The 23,695-nt window shown below is 38.3% G+C and overlaps 1 protein-coding gene across 13 annotated transcripts in view; it reads right to left on the bottom strand.

Annotated features, from left to right (window-relative positions):
* CEP128 (centrosomal protein 128) overlaps window positions 1–23,695 on the bottom strand; it is a 566,439-nt gene that overhangs the window by 538,666 nt on the left and 4,078 nt on the right. The window lies entirely within an intron of this gene.

Below are 23,695 nucleotides of genomic sequence, written 5' to 3'. Positions count from 1 at the left end.
TCCTCCTCCTTAAGGAGCAGGAAATATGTTTTGCTCCTTGACTATTCTGTCCTCAGTATTATTTTCCCCTCTTAATCTCAATTCCATTATCTGAATTTCAATTAATATTTTCATACCAAACTCTTTGTATGTATATATGTATGTTTATTTTGGCATCTTCAGACAATAGTAAAGTTCATTTGAACTTTATACTGTCCCTACTCCTTTCCATGTCTGTACATTCATCTTTTTAATAATTCAACACATACAGCTACAGATTTAATATTTGAAGAATAATTTATGAATGTCCACCTCCAGAGAATGAACTAAGAAGTGGAAACACAAAAGCAATAATCTATATATTTTGCTAGACGATGCCTTCCATGGTATGGAGAGGTAAGAGAGGGGCTGAAAAAATAATATTTTTTAACGTTTAAAAAAAAGAATTCATTCTAAGAAATGTCAAGTTCCATCCCTTCCTTTCCCTTTTGCACACTTTTATTCTATCTTCTTTCTCTTCAAATCTTTAGTACAGTCAATCCACCCCCAGGATACTATTTTTTTTTTTAAGTAGCTCAATACTCTTTTGAAAACAGTAAGGTTTATAAAGGGACACACTTGTTCCTTCTCATTCCATAAGAATGCTAGAACATCATAAACATAAAGCCTCTTCTACTCTCTATTCTTAAGCTTCAACTAACTTTTCTTCTAAATACTTAAAAGATAACTTTGACATTTTTCATACAAGACTTAAAATTTTTTGAGAAAATTTTCAGGGAAAGAAACTTGCTAATTCCTTGAATCTAGAAAATTAACTGTTTGGAGACAGATACCTGCAGAAACCTACACTGAATCAAGAAGATCCAGAATGAACTTAGGGGTGCAATTAATAGAACTGAAAGGGGATTGAACGCATTTATTCTGAAAGTAAACTTTTATGCCAAAGGGGACTGTCCCCTAATTGGCTTTTTGTTGTTGCACCTAGCAAACACTGGTTTTGCTCTTTCTCTCTTCTATCTCTATCTATTGTAGTTTCTTCTTAGAAGGTGCAATATTGTATGTACCTGTAGATAGAAGACTTTTAGAGTTATGAGCTGATTATGTTAAATGATCCATTGGGGAGACTAGTTTCCCAAAGGATCACTGGGGGATTGTGAAAGTGGGATTAACTCTCCCCTGCTTACTTTTAAATTTAATCAACTAAAATCAAAGACACCCTTACTTAACTCCTAAGTGGGGGAATTCCACAACCCATTTGCTAAAGTGAGTGACAACTCAGCAAATGTAAAGACTACAATTGGTCCCCGTAAAGTGGAGGAAGGAATAGGAAGTGACACAAAGAAGGGTCTTTTGGCTGCAACTTCCTGTGACAAGAAGTCTTTGAGTTCTTTTGAAGCTTTGGAGACTGGTAGAGGACTTTCTTCTTCAGCGTGGACTTGGGATCCTAACATTTGGTAAAACTGCTCTGGAATCTTCTCCCCTTGGACTCTGGATTGGTGAGTAGAAAAAAAGCTGACCCTCCTTTCCTGACTTCCTGAGCGATTAACACCAGATAAGCCTCTTTCTTGGATGGAAGCCATGTGGGTGAAACCCTTGCTTAATTTACCTCTGGGCCCTCCAGCTGAGGCTTCTGGAACCCTTCCAGAGTAGAGCCAGGCACCAGAGGAAATATTTAGCTTGTTAAGTTAGACTGCTTTCTCTGCCCTCTTTCACATTCCTCTCCTTTCACTCTTTCCCTCTATTTTGTAAATAAAACTGATAAAAAGTCATTTTAACTTGAGATATATTAATTTCAGCAACCACATTCTCTTATATTTAGTCCAACTTTAATTTTAACCCCTACATTTCATAGAACATTTGGCACATATTTAATAAATATCAATATTATTAAATTTTCTATGTAGCCTTTATAGACAATGCAATTTTGTTGTTTCTCTATTTTAACAATGTGTAGTTTTTTAGTGTTGCTTTGTCTGAGATCCATTTGCTACTCCTGCTTTTTTTAGTTTGCCTGAACAATAAGAAATTCTGCTCCACCCTACCCCCCATTTTAACATGTAAATACTTAAGTTTCAAGCAAATAAATAACATACTGTTAGATTCTGCCTTCTAAACCATCTGCTCTCCTCTCCAGTTTTATGGGTGAATTCATCCCATTAACAATTTTTATTTTTAATCATGTAGTTCCTTCAATTAAAAACACATAGTTTTTTCCTCTCTTTGTAAAGACAGCAAGAAAGAGTAAGAAGGTGGTAAAAGAAAAAGAATATGATTCTCCAACACAGCTCAGCAGCAAAAACTAGAAAGAGAAATCCCATTCAAAATCACCTTAGACAAAATAAAATACCTAGGAATCTACCTCCCAAGACAAACACAGGAACTATATGAACACAACTACAAAACACTTGCCACACAACTAAAACTAGACTTGAGCAATTGGAAAAACATTAACTGCTCATGGGTAGGACGAGCCAATATAATAAAAATGACCATCCTGCCCAAACTTATTTATCTATTTAGTGCCATACCCATGGAACTCCCCAAAAATTTCTTTACTGATTTGGAAAAAACCATAACAAAGTTCATTTGGAATAACAAAAGATCAAGGATATCCAGGGAAATAATGAAAAAAAACACTAATGAGGGGGGCCTAGCAGTCCCAGACCTCAAACTATATTTCAAAGCAGCAGTCATCAAAACAATTTGGTACTGGCTAAGAGACAGAAAGGAGGATCAGTGGAATAGACTGGGGGCAAGTGACCTCAGCCAGATAGTATACGATAAACCCAAAGATCCCAGGTCTTGGGACAAAAATTCACTATTTGATAAGAACTGCTGGGAAAATTGGAAGACAGTGTGGGAGAGATTAGGAATTGATCAACACCTGACACCCTACACCAAGATAAATTCAAAATGGGTGAAAGACTTAAACATAAAGAAGGAAACCATAAGTAAATTGGGTAAACACAGAATAGTATACATGTCAGACCTTTGGGAAGGGAAAGGCTTTAAAACCAAGCAAGACATAGAAAGAATCACAAAATGTAAAATAAATAATTTCGACTACATCAAATTAAAAGGCTTTTGTACAAACAAAACCAATGTAACTAAAATCAGAAGGAAAACAACAAATTGGGAAAAAATCTTCATAAAAACCTCTGACAAAGGTTTAATTACTGAAATTTATAAAGAGCTAAATCAATTGTACAAAAAATCAAGCCATTCCCCAATTGATAAATGGGCAAGGGACATGGATAGGCAGTTCTCAGATAAAGAAATCAAAACTATTAACAAGCACATGAAGAAGTGCTCCACATCTCTTATAATCAGAGAGATGCAAATAAAAACAACTCTGAGGTATCACCTCACACCTAGCAGATTGGCTAACATGACAGTTATGGAAAGTAATGAATGCTGGAGGGGATGTGGCAAAGTAGGGACATTAATTCATTGCTGGTGGAGTTGTGAACTTATCCAGCCATTCTGAAGGGCAATTTGGAACTATGCACAAAGGGCGATAAAAGGATGTCTACCCTTTGATCCAGCCATAGCACTGCTGGGTCTGTACCCCAAAGAGATAATGGACACAAAGACTTGTACAAAAATATTCATAGCTGCGCTCTTTGTGGTGGCCAAAAATTGGAAAACGAGGGGATGCCCATCAATTGGGGAATGGCTGAACAAATTGTGGTATATGTTGGTGATGGAATACTATTGTGCAAAAAGGAATAATAAAGTGGAGGAGTTCCATGGAGACTGGAACGACCTCCAGGAATTGATGCAGAGTGAGAGGAGCAGAACCAGGAGAACATTGTACACAGAGACAAACACACTGTGGTATAATCGAACGTAATGGACTTCTCCATTAGTGGCAGTGTAATGTCCCTGCACAATCTGCAGGGATCAAGGAGAAAAAAACACTATCCATAAGCAGAGGACAAACTGAGGGAGTAGAAACACCGAGGAAAAGCAACTGCCTGACTACAATGGCTGAGGGGACATGACAGAGGAAAGACTCTGAGCGAACACTCTGATGCAAATACTAACAACATGGCAATGGGTTCAAGTCAAGAACACATATGATACCAGTAGAATCACGCGTCGGCCACAGGGGGTGGGAGGGAGGAAAAGAAAATGATCTTTGTCTTTAATGAAAAATGCATGGAAATGATCAAATAAAATACTATAAAATTAAAAAAAAAAACAAATATTGATTCTAAGACAGACAGTAAAGGTTTAAAAGGAAAAAAGAAAAGAAAAGAAAAAGAATATGATTGATATTAGTAATCTACAATTGAAACGATAAGGTCCCCCTCCTGTCAGACCCTAATAACTGATTCTTACACTTTTCCCTTGGCTATTGGGCCCCCCTTTACTATTCACCTTGCAAAATTTGTTTTGTTTCTATATACTCCCCAATTCCACTCTCTCTCTTAACCTCCACCTTCCCCCTTCACTAATTCTGCCTATGTCTCTACTAAGCTTAATGTATTTTCACACTGAACTCTGTGTGTGCAACCTCACTTTGCTGGGTTCAGATAAGTGAGAATTTCATGACATGCCAAACTTCTTCCCTCTGTCTGCAAAGTCTCTGCCCTATTTCATTATTTTGCATTCTTTTTATTCCCTTTTCTTTCCTCCCTTTTAAAAAAACAATTTTAAGATTTGTGGTGGCAAAAAACTGGAAAATGAAGGGATGCCCTTATGGTTGAACAAATTGTGGTATCTGTTGGTGATAGAATACTATTGTGCTCAAAGGAATAATAAAGTGGAGGAATTCCATGGAGACTGGAACAACCTCCAGCAAGTGATGCAGAGTAAGAGGAGCAGAACCAGGAAAACATTGTACATAGAGACTGACACACTGTGGTGCAATGAAATGCAAAGGACTTCTCCATTAGTGTCAATGCAGTGATCCTGAACAACCTGCAGGGATCTACAAGAAAAATCACTATCCACAAGCAGAGGACAAACTGTGGGAACAAAAACACCAAAGAAAGGCAACTGCTTGAATACAGGGGCCAAGAAGACATGCTTGGGGATGGAGACTCTAAATGAAAATCCTAGCTCAAATACCAACAATATGGAAATGGGTTTGGAACAAGGACACATATGAAACTCAGTGGAATTGCGTGTCAGCTATCATCAGCTAGGGGATGGATGGTGGGAAGGGAGGGAGGAAAAGAAAATTATTTTTGTATTCAATGAATAATGTTTGAAATTGACCAAATAAAATGTTTAAATTTAAAAATTTAAGAGAATAATTTCAAATTCAACCAACTATCCAAAAAAAGCAGAAGTCAAGGAAAACATAACTATAATTATGATAAAACTCTTTTAGTATCATTACCCAAGAATCTGACACATTTCAAAACTTATGGCAGTTAACCTCAAGTTGTCAGTCTTCTCTCTCTCTCATCTCCCACATCTAATCAGCCATCAAGAATTGAGAAGTCTTTTTCAACAATTCTTTTCACAGTTCCTTTTATATTCTTGCTATCACTACCCTAGTTTAGGCTCTCATAACCTAATGTTTCTATTACTACATCTAAGTGCCCTTTCTACCTCCTAGCTCTCCCCTATTCCAATTCAACAATGGTATCCTTGCCAGATTAATCTCCTTATCTTATGTGCTTTTTTAATCCTGTTATTTCCCTAATCAAAACTGTTGAATGACTCCCCACAGACTACAGGATAAAGTTCAATTCCTTCAATTAAATGTTGAAAGTTCATCACAATCCAGCCCCCATTAACCTTCCACTCTAGCCAAACTAATTCATTCACCATTCTAAGAATATACCTTATACCTTTTTGCTTCTATCCTTCTGTTCTATGCCTCCATTGTTCCTTATGCCTGGGATTCCCTTTCTCCTTCCATCTCCAAAGGATGAAATCCTATTCATATTTCAAGGAACAATCCAAGTGCTAACTCCTTTATGAAGCCTTCTCTGATCACCTCAGGTAAAAAAAAAAAAAGGACTTACTATAGTTTCTTTTACTCCCTTCTCTGAACTATAGAACTTCTTCATAAAAACACATGGCATAAACCAAATACTATTTTGTATAATAATTATTTGTGTTCATGTATCGTTTCCCTTAATTGACTACTATCTCCCAAAGGATAATAATCAACTTAGACATTTTTATGTCTCCCAGATTTCTTATCACAGTGCTTTACACATAGTAGGTCATTCATTCAGTATTTGTTCCCAGAATGAAGTCATCTTCAGAACATTTGGCCTAGATAAAATTTTCTAAGCAAATTATTTCCAAAAGAAATAGCTTCAGCTGCACAATAATTAAAAATACTTAATTATTTGTGTGCTGTCATAAACAAAGTTATAAATGTTTCATGGGATCATACATCCATTTAAGTACATATTTTCGAAATTCAACTGCAGTGCATTGGTCGTGAGCATAGCTGCCTTCCAAAATACAACTGCATTAAACCTAAGAGTAATTGCAATTGACTCACCAAGATGCTCCTATTTTGATTTATTATAGTCATCTGCATCTACCCTATTTCTGCTATTCATTTACACTGTAATCTCCTCAACTCTAAATTAGCCAAGCATTCTACCAACTGGTCCTACCCTCATTACAGTTCTGAATGTACCTTTTCCTCTATTGAGGCAAGTGTCCTTACTATCCCTCATTCTCTCTTACCATTAAGATTTTATTCAAATCTGAATAGCTTCCTACTAGCTACAGAATCTTTTACATTCTTACCTAAATGTACCTTCTCAATAAAACATTTCCTTAAGAAGATAGCTCAAACCCATTCCATATTCTGTCATATCTTCTCTACAATACAAAGGTATACATTTAAGGCCTAATGCAGATTTACAAGTAGGTAAATGTTTGTTGTATATTCTCACATAGATGTCCCACAGGTATCTCAAACTGTAAACCTTAAAATTTCTTAGACTTATAAATGTTGGAAATTTCACCATTAGGAAATTTCATACTTGAAAAATTTCCTACTGATAGTCTATTGGAATGTGAACCCCCTTGGCATGGGAGGGTCCTTCTCCTCCCTACTTAAGATTACTTTAGGACAGAAACCTTTTGCTGAACAATGGAAAGGGCTTTGACCTATGCTTAAGCATAGAACAAGAAGTTCTTTGAGTCATGATTGATTTTAGAATTGATACAACAGAGATACTTGGAATGACAGAACCAGGTCTTGGAACTTACAATCTCCACCCTACTCAGTCCTAACAGGATTTAGGAAGGGCTGCAGCATAGATCAAAATTTAATTATTTGAGAATATGACCTTCAACAGACATGTGCAAAGGGGCAGACCTCTGGGCGGTCCTGGGTTAAGCTAGAGCCACCATTGGCACAGGGAAGACACGGACAGTGATTGGTAGATGTGAGAACTGAGGGAAGGGAACTGAGATGGTTTCCTTAAAGAAAGAGGGGTCTGAGGACTGAAGGGGTGGTTCGAGAGGTTTTGCTCTGAGAGGTTGCTCTGAGAGGAGGGCTTGCTCTGAAGGAGGCTGGAGGTGGAGGCCCCTGAGACTTTTTCTCCATTTTGGTCATGTAAGTGATAGAGACTGATCTCTTTTCTTTGCCTCTGCTATCTAAGGGCTTGGGCCTTTTGGCCCAGCCTAAACAGAGGGGGTATTTAAGCCCTATTCCCTTCTCTCCCCTCTCTCTCTCTCTCTCTCTCTCTCTCTCTCTCTCTCTCTCTCTCTCTCTCTAATACTTTTCTTCCTCATGTTTGTAATTAAAACTCCATAAAAGGTTGACTGCTGACTTGAGTTTTCATTTAGGAATTACATAGCTGAATTCCTTGGCAACCTTAAATTAATATATATCAGTCTTTTAAAGTGATTTCCTTGTCACAAAATTCAACACCTCCACAAATAGAATCATATTTCTTCCTAAATCAACATCTTTCACTTCCTAGCTGGACTCAGACACTTCCTAGATATGTGACCCTGGGCAAGTCACTTAACCCCCATTGCCTAGCCCTTACCGCTCTTCTGCCTTAGAACCAATACCCAGTAATGATTCTAAGATAGAAGGTAAGGATTTTTAAATAAATAAAATAAATAAATATCTTTTCTTATTTTTGATCAGGGCAACTATCAACCAATTTCACATTCTTAGAGTCATCTCTAACTATTTCCTCTCCTTTGTCCTCATATCTAATTAGTTGCTAAATCTTGTTGTAGTGGTAAAATCAACTTCTTTGGATGCATCCATCCCCTTTGTCTCACATGCCCTGTTCAGATTCTCATGGACTCTCATCTAGACTCCTGAAACAGCCTCCGAACTATTCTCTCTGGCCCAAAGTTTATATATACCAATTCATCCCAAACCCTGCCTAATTCATTCTCTACACAGCTATTGAAGTAGCATTTTAAAAGCAAAATCTGGCTATTTCATTCCCTACTCCAAATGCTCTAGAGGCTCCCAACTGCTTCTTGGATCAAATACTAATTCTTCTGTTTGTTACTGGAAGCTCTTCACCATCTTTTGTTGTTATCATTCAATCATTTCAGTCATGACCAACGTTTCAAGACCCCATTTGGGGTTTTCTTGGAAAAGATCTGGGAATGGTTTGCCATTTCCTCCTCCAGCTCATCTTATAGATGAGGAAACTGAGGCAAACAGGGTTAAGTGACTTGCTCGAGATCACAAGGCTGATGATCAGTGTCTGAGGCTAAAGGTGAATTCAAGAAGATGATTCTTGACTTGAAGTCCAGCACTCTATTCATTCCACCATGCTATCTTTCCCGACATTGGCATTTTCCTTTCCAGCACACAGAAGGCTTGCTGTTCTCCATAAAAACATTCTAGTCCTTGTCTCCCAAGCATTGCATAGGTTATGGAATGCTCCACCTCGTCTCATCACCTATTCCCGAGTGAAATCCATTGTAAGACTTAGGGAATACTTCCTATGCAAAGGCTTTAAAGATCCTAACAGTTTTAAGAACTCCTTCAAAATTACTTCAACTCACTTTGTATTGACTTATCTGTGTACACATTGTTTCCACCCAATAGAATTTATGGGAGAAACTGTTGCCATTGTTGTCTTTGTATGTATTATAAGGGGAGGTTAAGTTGTAACCTGAGGGGAAAGACTTTCAGTATAGAGAGGAAGAAAGACAGGAGAACCTCCCTTTTCAAAGCAGGGTTCAGGGGAGACAGCTAATTGTTTGAGGTTGGCTCAGAGAGAGGAGAGAGGGTTTGAAGTTTTTCCTTCTGCCTTCCCTCCTTAGCTAAGGCTGCTCTCCCAAATTCGCTCTTGTCCCTCTTGACCCCCCCCCCACTACTTGAGACCAAAGGGTCTCCCCTTGATCTGTCCACTCACACTCCGCTTGGGGAAAAGGTAACTATTTTAATGTCAACTCAATCAAGGTAACACAAAGGAATAATTAGCACAGAAAGAATGGGAAAGGGAAGTGGGGGAAAGGGGACCCTGTCTCTCTCTAAACCTTTTCCTCTCCCTCCTCCAGTTTTGGGGGAACTTGGGCCCTGGCAGCCTAAGCCCCCTGAGAGAAAGTCAGGTTGACTCACCCCTGGGCAACAGGAGCTGAGGTAAAGTCTGCTCAGGTTTATCTTCATAAAGTCCCTTCAATTGGGAAATGTTGGGGGAAGGATTTCCAGTCACCAGCAGGAAAAGTGGGTAACCCTCAGGAGAAAGTCTTTTTTTCACCCTCTCCCTTCTGCTTCTCAAGACTGAGAGGGCAACTCCACTACCAGACAGTCTTTTCCTCTCCTCAGGCCCCTCCCCTCTAGAGGATGATCAGTTTCACACACTCTTCAACCTAGCACTTTTTCTTTAGTGCCAGGCTCTGTCACATGTATCCCCAGTGACTAGGAAAGTGAACAGAGGATCACAAATCTAAAGGTAGAGGAGATTCAGAAGCCAACTAATCCAAACATCTCATTTTACAGTGAAGGAAACTTGAATCCAGGAAGATTAAGTGGGACAATTAAGTGGCATAGTATATATATAAAAGACCTGAGTTCAAATCCAGATACTGATTAGCTGTGACCCTGGGCAAATAACCACTATCTGCCTCAATTTCCCCATCTGTAATGTAGCAGTCCACTTCTAGCTATGGGCAAGGGAAACAGTTAGTATGTACAGAGTGGCTTAGAAGAGAGCATGTTCAGTCTTGAGCATGGCTGGGAAAGCCTCTGACCCTTGACCCCAGCTTCCCCCAGGTTAGGGGGGAAAAACAGGTTTCTTTGTGCTCACCTAGCTAAGAGAAACCACACCTATACCTTGTTGTTAACCAATGATAATCATCCCTATGTATTGTGTATATTTGCATATCAAAGAGATTAAATACAGGGCCGCAGCAAGCTCCACCCCTCTCTCTCCCTCTCTTCCCTCTTTCTCTCTCTCTTGGATCTCAGCTCTCACTGATGCCTGTCCTTGCTGGAGCTTGGTCTTTGATTCCTTTCCTGATCTACCTCTCCCACCTGGGACCTGGCCTTCGGCCAGGCACTTTCTTTTCTCTATTATGTCTCCGACCTGTGTGGTATTAAATTTGGATCTTTGGACAGGTATAAGCCTTCTGAGTAGTCCACTGATCGGAGTTTCTGCTGTGACTCCTTTGTAATCAATAAGGCCTGGATTTCTGACTCATTCCTGCCACCTCATATCTCTAAGTTGGCTCCGCCATCCCCCTCACGGCATCTAGAACTTCTATCCTTCCTCTATCTTCCTAACTTGAGGCTTCTCACGGGTTTGAGGAAGCTTCATTCTGGCGCCCCTTTGGGTTTCAAACCTTTATTTCACACAGCCGGGGCAGGACGTGTCCCCTCATTCGAGGGAAAGAACAAAAGAAGGCTGGTGGTGATGGAGTCCAAGGAAGTTTACCGGTCTTTTTGGCCCGAGACAGTAAGTCTTCCTCTGCTGGGGGTGGAGTGATTGGTTCCTCTCAAACCCGTTCGACTCTTAATGTCGTTGATTGACAGGGGAAGAAGTAAGGTCTCAAAAGCTGAACTACTTGAGACAAAGATTGGAAAAATATCAGGATGAGGGAAACTGAGGCAGGCAAACTATTGAACACATGGTCGGTCAGAGTATGATTTTTAGCTGTTCTACCTTTCCAAACTTCTAGTTCTGGGGAGAAAGCAATTTCACAACAAAACGAAGCTACAGGCTTCAGCACAAAGCAGGAACAGGCAGGAGCTGACCAAGGAGATACCCATTTAAAAGCTCAGAGATTTCCTCTCCTTTGAAACAAATACAAAACAACAGGCTTGGTAACCTGAGGCTAAGTCTGAGGTGGGGGAGGAGTGGGAGAATTCAACCCAGCAAAACCTCACCACAGCGATTGGTAGCTGGCGGCTGGGTCTGACTTTAGCGAAGGACTTCTGAAGCCGTGAAGGCTGTAACGCCACTCCCAACCTCTCACTGACACAATTTCTGTAACTTGGGAAATCTCCTCTTTCTAAAACAGGCAGTTCACCACAAGGCGTAATTCTACCAGAATTACCTTGGCATAGTGAATTTCAAACAGAGCAGGTAGGAAAAGAAAAAGCAGGAGTTCGGATTTCATTAGGAAAGTGCAAAGTCAAATTTACCGGGTCCTAAGACAAAGGCTCGAAGACTCAGGCTTCTATACTAATGCAAATGGGCACTATGTTAATCAAATTCTTTTAGCCAAAGTGTGAAAGGCTAGAAAAAACCTAGCAAGGCAGAAGCTATTGAAAATATAAGTTTATTGCAAAGGAGTTTTTTACTTAAACACTGTTTGTTTCAAAAGTTCTGCAGGGAGCAAGCTAATCTTTACAGGAAAATTGCCGTGCCTTTTCAGAAGTTGTCTGATTCATGAATTTGAAAGGCTTAACAGGAAATGGTTGCTTTGATTCAAACAAAGCAGGGCACTTTTAGTATCAGAATCAATTGGCAACAGAGATAATTTCTAAAAACTTTTTCTAATAAAACCACAGGTCTCAGCAAAATTGATAAATCAAGGTAATAATCCTAAGTACTTTAAAAAATCCTAGTTTGAAAAGATATGTTGCGATCCTGTAGCCAAACGGCAGAAGATTTTTTTTTTTTAAAGCAAGCCTCTACACTCTTTTAGCATATCAAAAGGGTCCTAGGAAATCCTTTGTTTGAGGTCCGGCCAGGTAAAAGCAGGCTTTTGTTGAAGGAAAAATCTGACTTTAAAGAGGGTAAAGTGAATTTTAAAAAACTCAAATCTCTCTAATTTGGGTTGGACAAGGCAAAATTGTAAAGGAATGTCTGCTTATATTTCTTGATAGAGGAAGTTAAAAAGATAAAAATCTTTCTCTGACTTTTGTGATATGCTACAGAATATCAGGACTAGAAATGCTTTATCTGCAATGGAATTTTGGTATAAATCACGAGGTAATTAAGGTACAAACAGAAATTTTAAGGTTTGGGCTCAGATATGAAGCTGCATGAATTTTTTTTTCCTCTCAGCCATGTGGCTTACCTGAAGCCACCTAGAGAGGCAGCATCAGGGTGACTGAGGTTCCAAGTTTTTATCACAAACACAGAGATTAGCCAGAAGGAAAATTTAATACTAAGATATGACAAGCATGAATTGGAATATGATTTAAAGGAATTTCATATGCTTTCTAATTTTAACTATGGAGGAATTATTAACATTTTCCTAAGCAGGACATAAGGACAACAAGATAAAACAAAAAAAAATTGGACAGAGATTATTTAAACAGCCTGTATGCAGTTCAGAAAAAATTTTAGTAGGAATATTAATGCATCTGTATCCAGAAAGCAAATGACTTATAACTAGAATAGCTTCAACTATGGAAAACTAAGACACATGCTCAGCAGAGTGGAAGCATGGTTAGAAGGATTCAATCTGTTTACCAGTAGTTAATTATTAAAGTTATCAAGTAATTTGTTAATCAGTACAGTGATTTATTAATGATTTGAAACGGGCAATACTGCCATGTACTCAAATTACAGATATTGAAGCTGATCGTGATATTGAAATGAGACCTATGATGATAATGCAAATTCAAAGGTTACTTGCACAATATGATCTATTTTTGCAGTGAAGATTTGCAGAATTGGCAGATGAAGGTAATAATCCTAGTCACAGTATCAAGATCTTTTCAGTTATGAAGTTAACTGCAATAGTTCAGAAATAATAACTCCTGTGCAACTGTTTGATAATGCTGTGCATACTTTTACAGCATAAGACAATACTATAATTTTAATAATTGCACAATATAAATTTTTTCAAAAAGCAAAAATTGTGTGCAGACAAATGCTTAAGATCACAGCATACGTGGGTCAAATCATATGTGATTTATGGTATGATGGTTTTATGATTATGTGTTTGAAAAGGCAAATGTTTAAGCATCTATGCATAATGGTTTGCAAAGGCACACACAAATAGCTGTCAGACTGCTTCTTTTGAACAGACACCTGCTAGCATTCTCTGCTCTAGCAGAGGGCCAAATCTATTGTACATCTATATCCTGTACAAGCATATGATATTGCTTCTCAATGCAAACTGTTGTGGATTAATTTCACCCCTGATAGATATCTACTGAATATTTTGGAGCAAAGGATGCATTTCAACATGCTCCTGACATAAAGGTTGAACTGTGAGAAGTGATAGGAGGTACTTACTCTCCTGGTTTATGGGTTCAAGCTCAAATGAAGAAGTGAGCAAAGTGATTACAGATTTTGTAAACAATTGTACACAATTGTCTATTCCAAACAGCTTGGGACAGCAGTGCTTTTAACAGCAATGGATGGGCTGAATTGGATAGCTCATGGTTTAAATGCAAGCTATGGTAAATAGAGCTCAAAGGAATTCATGAGCCCCAAGGTTTGTAAAAAATAGACTCGAATACAGGACTACAATCCCCACGAACCTTTGCTCCACTTCCCCAGAATGCCTTGTAATCTCACCTGGGCCGAGATCGAGAAAGGATTTAAGTGGATTCAAAGGCTTTTGAAGGGGCTTGGCTCTTTTTGGACTTCCGTTTTGGAGCAGAGGCGTCTCTTCCATGATTTGAGGTTATTTTGTCTAGGCCTCTGGCCTAGGCACATGTTTCTTACTTGTATATTCTTAATCTTTAACCTTTAATAAACCTCTAAAAAAATATAATACTCCTCGCAGAGAGAAACTAATTTCTACCTGCCTCAGTCTCCCCATATTCCATAAATTTTAATCTTTACAGTTGGCGACCTAATGGAAAAAAGAACTTTCAGTCTTCTGATTTCGTTTCTGATCTTAAATTCAGTTTTAATATCTAGTACCTAGAAAAAAAAAATTTTTTTTTGAGCCATATCTCTCTGGCCAAGGTTTTCTACCCTCGCAAAGCTGCTACAGGCTCCGGACCTGCCCCGCCGCTTCCTGCCTCCAGCCTGCAGCCCTGATTGTCCTCACCTGGTACCTGGTCCCGGCCTTGACCACCCCCGCAGCCGCTCCAGCTCCTGGCCTCTCACCAGCCGCTGCCTGCCTATTTCTGCGCCCCAGACCCACAAGCGTGACCCCAGCTGGCTCATCACCCAGATCCTTGGAGCAGATCGCTCAGGACTCATTGCCACCAGCTGGTAACAGTATTGGCCACGTGGGCGGAGGGGAGAGACCAGAGGGAAAGGAGACCGGGCAATTTTCCCTTAGGCTAAGCCTCCACGTGGCTGGGGGTATTGGCCACAGGGGTATCAGAGAGGGGAAAGAGAGAAAAGACTAGAGAGAAGAAACAGACTTTTCAAACAGAAACCTAAAAAGCAATGGGCTATTTAAAAGCATTTTTGACTCTTCTGGCAATTTCATTGATTTTGCCTGCCTGTCAGGGAGCAGACTCAGCCCAAAGATTCAACTTTAACTTTGGGGAGGAAAATGGGTGGCCCAGCGAACTGGAAGCCAGGCCCAGAGACGGGAGGTCTCTAGCTAAAATCTGGCCTCCGATGCTTCCCAGCTATGGGGCCCTGGACAGATCCCTTGAACCCCATAGCCTAGCCTTTACTACTCTACCTTCGGACAATAGGCATTTAAATGGATAATTAAAAACAAAAAAACAAACAAACAAAAAAAAAACCAAGGAACTTTGAAGAGACTAAAGGCTATATTCTAAGGCATTTCAGACTCCAATGGTTTATAAAAAAAAATCTCTGTATTCTATTGCATTGTTTTGTTTAAGATATAACTTTGTGATTTTAAGTTCATATATTACTGGATTGAATATTATTCTGTGAACTGAAGGTTGATTGAATTTATTTTGAATGTACTGAGTTTTAAAATTCTGTTGTTTTTCCCCGATAACTGTGTTGAACAAATATTATTGTGAATAAGCCCATATATGAAAAAAGAGCTTTTTTCTATTTTGCTGAGGATAGATGGACTTCAGAACTGGTTATAATTGTATTAACAACCTTTGGAAAATTTAATGTGCTAAATACCTCAAATGATTTGATTTTAAGGGTTTTTTAAATATGATTTTTGGAATTTTTTTTAACAATCTGGTTATTTTTGCCTGCCCCTACCACGAGGTAAGGCCTATTAGCTGAAGTGAAATACATTTTATAACCCCCAACCTTCCCACATGTGAATGGAAGTTGGGCAGTTAATTTCAGGGCATTTGTACCCTTAAAAAGCCTCCAAAAGGAGCATCCCTTTATTTATGCTCTTCAGCTCACTATTTTACTTCTACCAGAATGATATATAGATTTATTGATTATCTTCTAAACCCAAGATGAGTTTTACTTTGTTTAAAAAAAATATGTTTAAATACCAAGGTTGAAGGATTGCTATGTTTGTAAAAATTGTGACAAATGTCCATCAATTCATAGGTTTTAAAAATGTCATACAGCAACTTATGTGAAATATGAAAGTGTGTTTGCTATTGTAATTAATTGGGCTATTGAGAATTTTGGGGATTTTGGTAACTACATATTTGTACTACTGTATTTTTAAAAATGAAAAATTGTTACCTTGTTCAATTCATTTGCCTTCTACTCACAGTGATCATGGCCAGATACAAAGAGGAAATGGATCTCATTTTTTGGTGAGAAAGCCTTGTATTTTATTTTTCTTAACTGACACAGAGTGTCAATGATTATAAGCTATATTTTTGAATTTTTTAAAGCTCTTTTATTATTATATTTTTCTTGCATGTGCAATACTTTTTCAGTTTTTTTAATTATTTTTTCTCTCCTTTTTATATTTGAAGCACATGTCACCAGTATTAAAATTTTCTTTAACCTTTTGATTTTCAGTGCTACAAGTTTAAGATACATTTGTCAGAGCATGCCCTAAAAAGCTTGTGACTATAAAAATGATGCCACTAATTATTTAAATAAATTATGGGACTTTGCTTAATGATTCTGTCTGATTCCAGGACAAGAAATACACACAAGAGCCATTTCATAGGGTCAAAAAAAGGCCAATCTAGGATGGATTGATGCACTTCTAGGCCAATACAAAGGTCCTGAACCTAGTGTGAAGACTCGAGGTTACTATGTTTAACATGTGTTAAGACATAGGCTTTCCTTGTATCCACACTCACCCTGAAGATACTCACAGAGGAGTATCCCCAAACCTTGGCTCCTACTTGGCTTCTATAATCTGGTCCCTTTCTTTTCTGCCTCTTAATGTGTGGTACCTTTCTGTAGTCCTGGCACTGATTGGGTAAATGCATCATTACTTAGATCATTTTGATGGGGCCCTGATTGAAGGACTTGTTATAGATTTATTTTTCTTCTACTTGGAATTTTTACACATAAGACTTTGATAGTCTATATTTTCATCCAGAAATTTTTCTTTTCTTTTGGATTTTCTGATGTCTTTTTAATATCTCTTGCCAATTGATTCATATACCTCATACCTCAGCCATGCATCCCTAACTGATTCTGAATCTTTCAATCACCCTCTTAACGGGGGGAATGTAAAAAAATATCATTATTTAAATTGCAAAGTTTAAATTCCTTTTGAGAAGAATTTTAGGTAAAGAAGATGCTACTTCCCTGAATTCAGAAACTGAACTGTTGGAGAAGCCATCATGAAGAAGCCTCCAGACCACAAGCTGCACAAAATGAACTTTGGGTGTGGTTAATGAACATTTATTTGCATGCATACTTTCATGCCAAAGGGGACTGCCCCCTAACTGTCTTTCTGTCAATGCGTCCAGTAATTATTGGTTTTATTCTTTTCTTTCTCTTATCCTCAATTATTGTAATCTTTAAATTGATTATGTTTTCATGATCCTTTGGAAAAAATTTAATTTTTTGCAAACGATCAAAGGGGGGAATGTAAAAAATAGACTCGAATACAGGACTACAATCCCCATGAGCTTTTGCTCCACTTCCCCAGAATGCCTTGTAATCTCACCTGGGCCGAGATCGAGAAAGGATTTAAGTGGATTCAAAGGCTTTTGAAGGGGCTTGGCTCTTTTTGGACTTCCGTTTTGGAGCAGAGGCGTCTCTTCCATGATGTGAGGTTATTTTGTCTAGGCCTCTGGCCTAGGCACATGTTTCTTACTTGTATATTCTTAATCTTTAACCTTTAATAAACCTCTAAAAAAATATAATACTCCTTGCAGAGAGAAACTAATTTCTACCTGCCTCAGTCTCCCCCTCTCCCCTAAATTTTAATCTTTACAGGTTCAAAAACTGAAGGTAGATATGTTCTGTCACTTTCTAACTTTCTAAGACCCAAGGAGGCTTTCATTTGGGTTCGAGATTCTCTGTCTATTTTCTCAGATACGTGAAGTCCATGGAAGATGACCAAGAGCATCTGATGGCAAGAAAATCTGCCCACAAGAAGGACAGATGGCAGAGGTGTCTGGCACAGGACACCAGAAAAGCAGCACATGCACATGTAAAGGCAATAACACGGCCTTATAGGCAGGTTTAACACACTATCCACACAAATGTATTCGTATGAAAAACTATTTACATGCAGAAGAATATTGTTAAGTCACTGACAGATATTCTGTTCTATGAATATATGGGTATTTGTTTTAAGATCTAACTTTATCACATGACTGAAAATTTTGAAGGGTATTGGTACAATGTGTAACTTACAATCATTTTATTGGAATTGTTCCATGTTAGCCAACTTTGATCAAATATCAAAGGGTACAATTGTGAATGTTATGACACCACAATGAATGCTGTCCAATTGCAGCACAACATGTTATTACTATCCAAAATGTAATTATGATTATTGTCTTGAAGGGTACATTATATTTGCAAACATGTCTTTATTAGAATTAGACTTATCTAGAAGTCAATCTTGTTAAGCTGTGACATTTCCACTTTCATAAGAAAAAGGGGTGGGTATGGTATCACTAATCATCTATCTCTTCTACACCCCAGAAGGAATATAAGTTAAAGCTATGCAATAACAGTATGGAATGTAATGATAAAGATTTTATTGTATGATATACCTGAATTAGGTTGAATATCATCAGGATATTGAGACTGTAAGGGACCCAAGGGGATAATAACGTTGGGTCGAGGGCTTGTTTGTATGTTCACAGATAATGAAAACATCTGGTCACCCATGTCATGCTTCATGCCAGCTGACAGAGACCAGGAAGAGAAGCAGATGGACGCTGTTGACATCAGCTATTTACATGCCAGCAGCAATCCAACCACGCTGGAAGGACACTTCTTTGGTGACTAATATCACTCCAGAACAATGACATTACACTATTAGAGACATTTGCTAGTAGGCTACTGATGGACACTTGTCATGCTGACATCCATTGATATGGTGTACCCAGAACAACATCAAGGATGTTAACTCAGAAGGACTAAGACACACTCATGTCTGTATAAGACACCAGATATATCCCACACTCCAAAGACTTTACTATGGGTTTGAGATGAAATAACTACAATTGTTTAGCTACTAATGTATACCTTGTATTTTGTATATGAGACTGTCAAAAGGAATGTATTTTGTATGCACTGTAAAACTACTACTTGTATTGTAAGAAATGCTGTTATCAACAAGGGTACAGACATTGGTATGACTCTCCAAAGAGTAGGAGACAGAAAACTTTCATTCATAGCATAGATCTGATACCTCTGACAACAAACATGAGGTGCTAAGCAGAAAATGCTGCACAGGCATGTTTAATGGACAGATGATGCTGATGATACTCTCAAAGAAGGATGAGAGATCAGGCAAAATGCACTATGAAATCTTTAATCAGGAACCGGAGTTATTGTAAAAGATCATTGACATCCAGGCAAAGCTTATGTTCCTGACAATACCTGGATGGACATTATGTGCTGACTCCCATAGGTGTAGTTAAGTGTTAATACCATTGTTAACCATTACTCCTAATACCCTGTCTTTGTGGATACTATCTTAATAGGAACAATTTCTTGCTCTCTCCCAACAGTCCCAGAATTCAGACGGCCGCTGGATTCAGGGTCTATTGGCTTCCCTTTCATATACTGGAAGACGTTCTGGTATATGGAAGTAAGACCTCAGGAGCACCCTGAGGACTCTGGGTTTGACAATTTCTGTGGATGCGCAGTCATTGTCTCTCCTAGGTGGAACAAATTATTATTACACCAATGCATGGAGCAAGGACAAAGTATAATTTAAGTTTTACTTTTTTGGAGTATGTATTGAAAACATGACACAACAGGCACGGATAAGCTTGAAAAAGCACATTGAATATTATACATTGACAACTAGGAATGAAAAAAGCTATGTCAAATTCTAGAGGTACAAGAAACTGTAGAAATTGTTTCTACATGAAAAACAAGTTAAGCTTCTATTTACCCAAACATTCATTTGGTAGAGTGAATTTTGCAAATATTGGTAATGTTATATGCTTGGTTATCATATTGATGGGTTTATTTATACAAGCAGAGATTTAAATAAGGATGACATAAGAAATATGAAGTCAGAACTTGAAATATCACCTCATTATCATCATCTTGGTTATGTAAGCTACAAATCAGAATGTAAGGTGTATGGGAATATTGGTATTTGTTAAAAATTTCACTATAATTATTGTATTGATATTTTTGCAAGGCCTTTAATGGTGCAAAATTATGTTCATATACAAGGCAAATTTTGATCTATTTAGATCAGGAATTAGAAATCATTTGGAATGTAAGTTCTGATATTACACATTGGCTCAGTTTCAAAGATACCACATAAACAGTGAGCCAAGAGTCTAGAATTTTGTATTAATTTTGGGATCAGGTTCCCAGGATCACTTAAGATCATTTGATATATTATATACATGATCCTCCAGAATTGTTCAGAGAGGATGTTTTTCTTTGAAGGGATCTCTCCCAACACACAAACAAAAAGAAAAGGGAGAAGAATCTTATAGATATCAGTATGTTCATTTGAGAGAACACTTTTGATTCATTTTCAAGTATTCAACTTTGATTTTTCTGTTGCACAATTATTGCCAGAATTTTAAGTACAAGGAAAGTACTGTTGATGCTCTGATCCAGAACCACAACGGTGCAAATATTTTATTGTTGCAGAACACCTGAGCATCTGAGACTACGAGAACATGACAGTATTTGTTAATTTTCAGATGACTATTCTGGAGAGTGATGTCTGATTACATGAAACGGGAATCATAATGAATCTTTCATTATGGACCAGACAGCCTCAGTCACGATTATGCATTTTCCATATGAAATGGATGTTTGAGGTTGGGAAATGCAGAGACATGGCACACTGACGCTCTCAGTCACTGTATGTCCTGGCATTGAATCTACCAACCAATTTCCTATGTGGCAGGCATCCGGAAGTGAGCACGAATATATCCCTAAGATGCAGTATCAGTACGAGAGAAAGGAAGGACTTATCCTTCATCTCCAGAGATAGTATTTTGCTAACTGTTGAAAAGACTGACAACTTCTGATAGTCCAGACTGTGAAAGGTGGCATGTTTGATTAGTGCACCTGTCATGTGAGCCATAGAATTCTACCTCATTATACCAGGATCAGTAGAGTGAAAATTATTTTCTTAACATTTTTATGTCTGCTAAGACTGTTACATTGATTTTGATATGCAGACAGGTAGATAGAAAGATCAGTTTGGGATTTTTAAGATGTATCACTGAATCAGTTTATGTTGATGTTCACACTTGATTGTTATATCTAAGTTCTACAATCTGGTTTGGTTTTTCATCTCTGTATCAGGATATGATTATGCACCAGAGTGTTTGTATTTGTTAATGCTATAATGTTGTTACATTTTGATATTGCACTACTTATTGTTATGTTAAACAAAAAGGGAGAGATGTAGCAATCCACCCCTAGCTATGGGCAAGGAAAACAGTTAGTATGTACAGAGTGGCTTAGAAGAGAGCATGTTCAGTCTTGAGCATGGCTGGGAAAGCCTCTGACCCTTGACCCCAGGTTAGGTGGGAAAACAGGTTTCTTTGTGCTCACCTGGCTAAGAGAAACCACACCTATACCTTGTCATTAACCAATGATAATCATCCCTATGTATTGTGTATATTTGCATATCAAAGAGATTAAATACAGGGCCGCAGCAAGCTCCGCCCCTCTCTTTCCCTCTCTTCCCTCTTTCTCTCTCTCTTGGATCTCAGCTCTCACTGATGCCTGTCCTTGCTGGAGCTTGGTCTTTGATTCCTTTCCTGATCTACCTCTCCCACCTGGGACCTGGCCTTCGGCCAGGCACTTTCTTTTCTCTATTATGTCTCCGACCTGTGTGGTATTAAATTTGGATCTTTGGACAGATATAAGCCTTCTGAGTAGTCCACTGATCGGAGTTTCTGCTGTGGCTCCTTTGTTATCAATAAGGCCTGGATTTCTGACTCATTCCTGCCACCTCATATCTCTAAGTTGGCTCCGCCATCCCCCTCACGGCATCTAGAACTTCTATCCTTCCTCTATCTTCCTACCTTGAGGCTTCTCACGGGTTCGAGGAAGCTTCATGTAACATGAGAATAAAGTGGCATTCTAAAAGCAAAATCTATTTCACCCCCTACTTCTGCCTCCCAGAGTTGTGGTGCAAAAAAAAAAAAAAAGTACTTTGCAAACTTCAAAGTGCTATATAAATGCTAACTATTATTATTATCGTTATTGGTCCCAAGTCACATAGGGAGTATCTGAGGCAGGATTGGAATCTAAGTCCACTGACTCCAGAACCAGTAAATGTTCCAGTGTAAAATCAAGCCTCCCACATTGTGGGTGGATAATAAATGCTTGTTGAATTGGGTAACTATTCCTACCAATGGACATCCAGGTAAGTTAATGTTGTATTATGGAAAGAATATTAAGAGTCTTGGAGCCTAAGTTCAGATTTGTCCTGTAGGGCCTTATGGTGTGATTTCAGGCAAAATATTTAACTTCCCTGGGCTTCAGAGAACATAAAAAGACACAGTATGAAATAAGTCTAAAAGGGTTGTCTAAATCTAAATTGTAAATGGCTTTAAATGTCAAAGTAAAGAGATTATATTTTATAATATAATTGAAAACCAATGAAAATTTTTCAATGAGGGAATGTCCCAGTCTTATCTGTGCCTTATGAAAAACATTTTTGTAGCTACATGGAGGATGTATTAGGAAGAGGAGAAACTGAAAACAGGGAGAATAATCTGTAGGATTTTGCAATAATACATCTGAAAGGTGAAAAGAACCTTAACTAAAGTGGTGACCACATGGCTTGAAGAAGAAGAGATCCACATGAGAAATGATGTAAAGATAGAATTGATAAGACTTGATAACTGATTAAAACTGATAAATTAGTGGAAGTAGAATAAAGAGTAGAGGATGACCCTAAGGTTGCAATTACAGTCAAGTAGAAAGATAGACAGACCCTCAATAATAGCAAAGTGCGAAGCAAAGGCATGTTTTTTAGGAATAAGATCTTGAGTTTCATCACAGATCTACTGAGCTTATGTTGTCTATGAGACAACTAGATGGGTATACTGCAAATGCTGATAAATGTCTAGAGATCAGAAGAAGGATTAGGGTGTCAAGTCAAGTATAGAGATACAATAATTGAATTCATAACCTCAAAGATGGGATTATTTAAAAGGTCCAAAGATGTGTCTGTTTTAATTCCCCTTATTCTACTGGTTATATCATCACTACTTTAAAAAGTATAGCAATAAGCATAGACACAAGTTGAAAATTTACTGTTTACAATTCTTTGTTTATGGCCCATGTTAAATTTGATCATTGTATAAATATCTCAAATTGTTACTGTATACTCTTTAAGGTTTATATTTAAAAATAATTTAAGAATTGATAGAGGGGCAGATAGGTCATTCAGTGTATAGAGAGCCAGGCCTAGAGATGGGAGGCCCTGGGTTCAAATATGTCCTCAGACACTTCCTAGCTGTGTGACCTGGGCAAGTCACTTAACCCTAACTGGCTAGTCCTTATGGCTCTTCTTCCTTGGAACCAATACTTAATATTGATTCTAAGACAGAATGTAAGGGTTTTAAAAAACAAATTTAAAGTGCTTGCAACTTAAAAAAGCTTTTGAAAAAAATAAGTAGGAACAGTTACATGACTCAATGGATACTGAAAGAACCAGACCTGGAGACTAGAAGTTCTAACTGTGTGACCCTGGACAAGCCACTTATCCCCAGTTTTCTAGCCCTTACTGCTACTGCCTTGAAACCTATACTTAGTACTGATTTTAAAACAGAAGGGAAGGAAGGAAAGAAAGGGAGGGAGGGAGAGAGGGAGGGAAGCAGGCAGGAGGGAGGGAGGGAGGGAGGGAAGGAGGGAGGGAGGGAAGGAGGGAAGGAAGGAAGGAA

This window comes from Monodelphis domestica, chromosome 1 (genome assembly GCF_027887165.1).
Source record: "Monodelphis domestica isolate mMonDom1 chromosome 1, mMonDom1.pri, whole genome shotgun sequence".
NCBI lineage: Eukaryota > Metazoa > Chordata > Mammalia > Didelphimorphia > Didelphidae > Monodelphis > Monodelphis domestica.
Note: the sequence above shows the minus strand (reverse complement) of the source record. Positions and strands in the feature narration are given on the sequence as shown.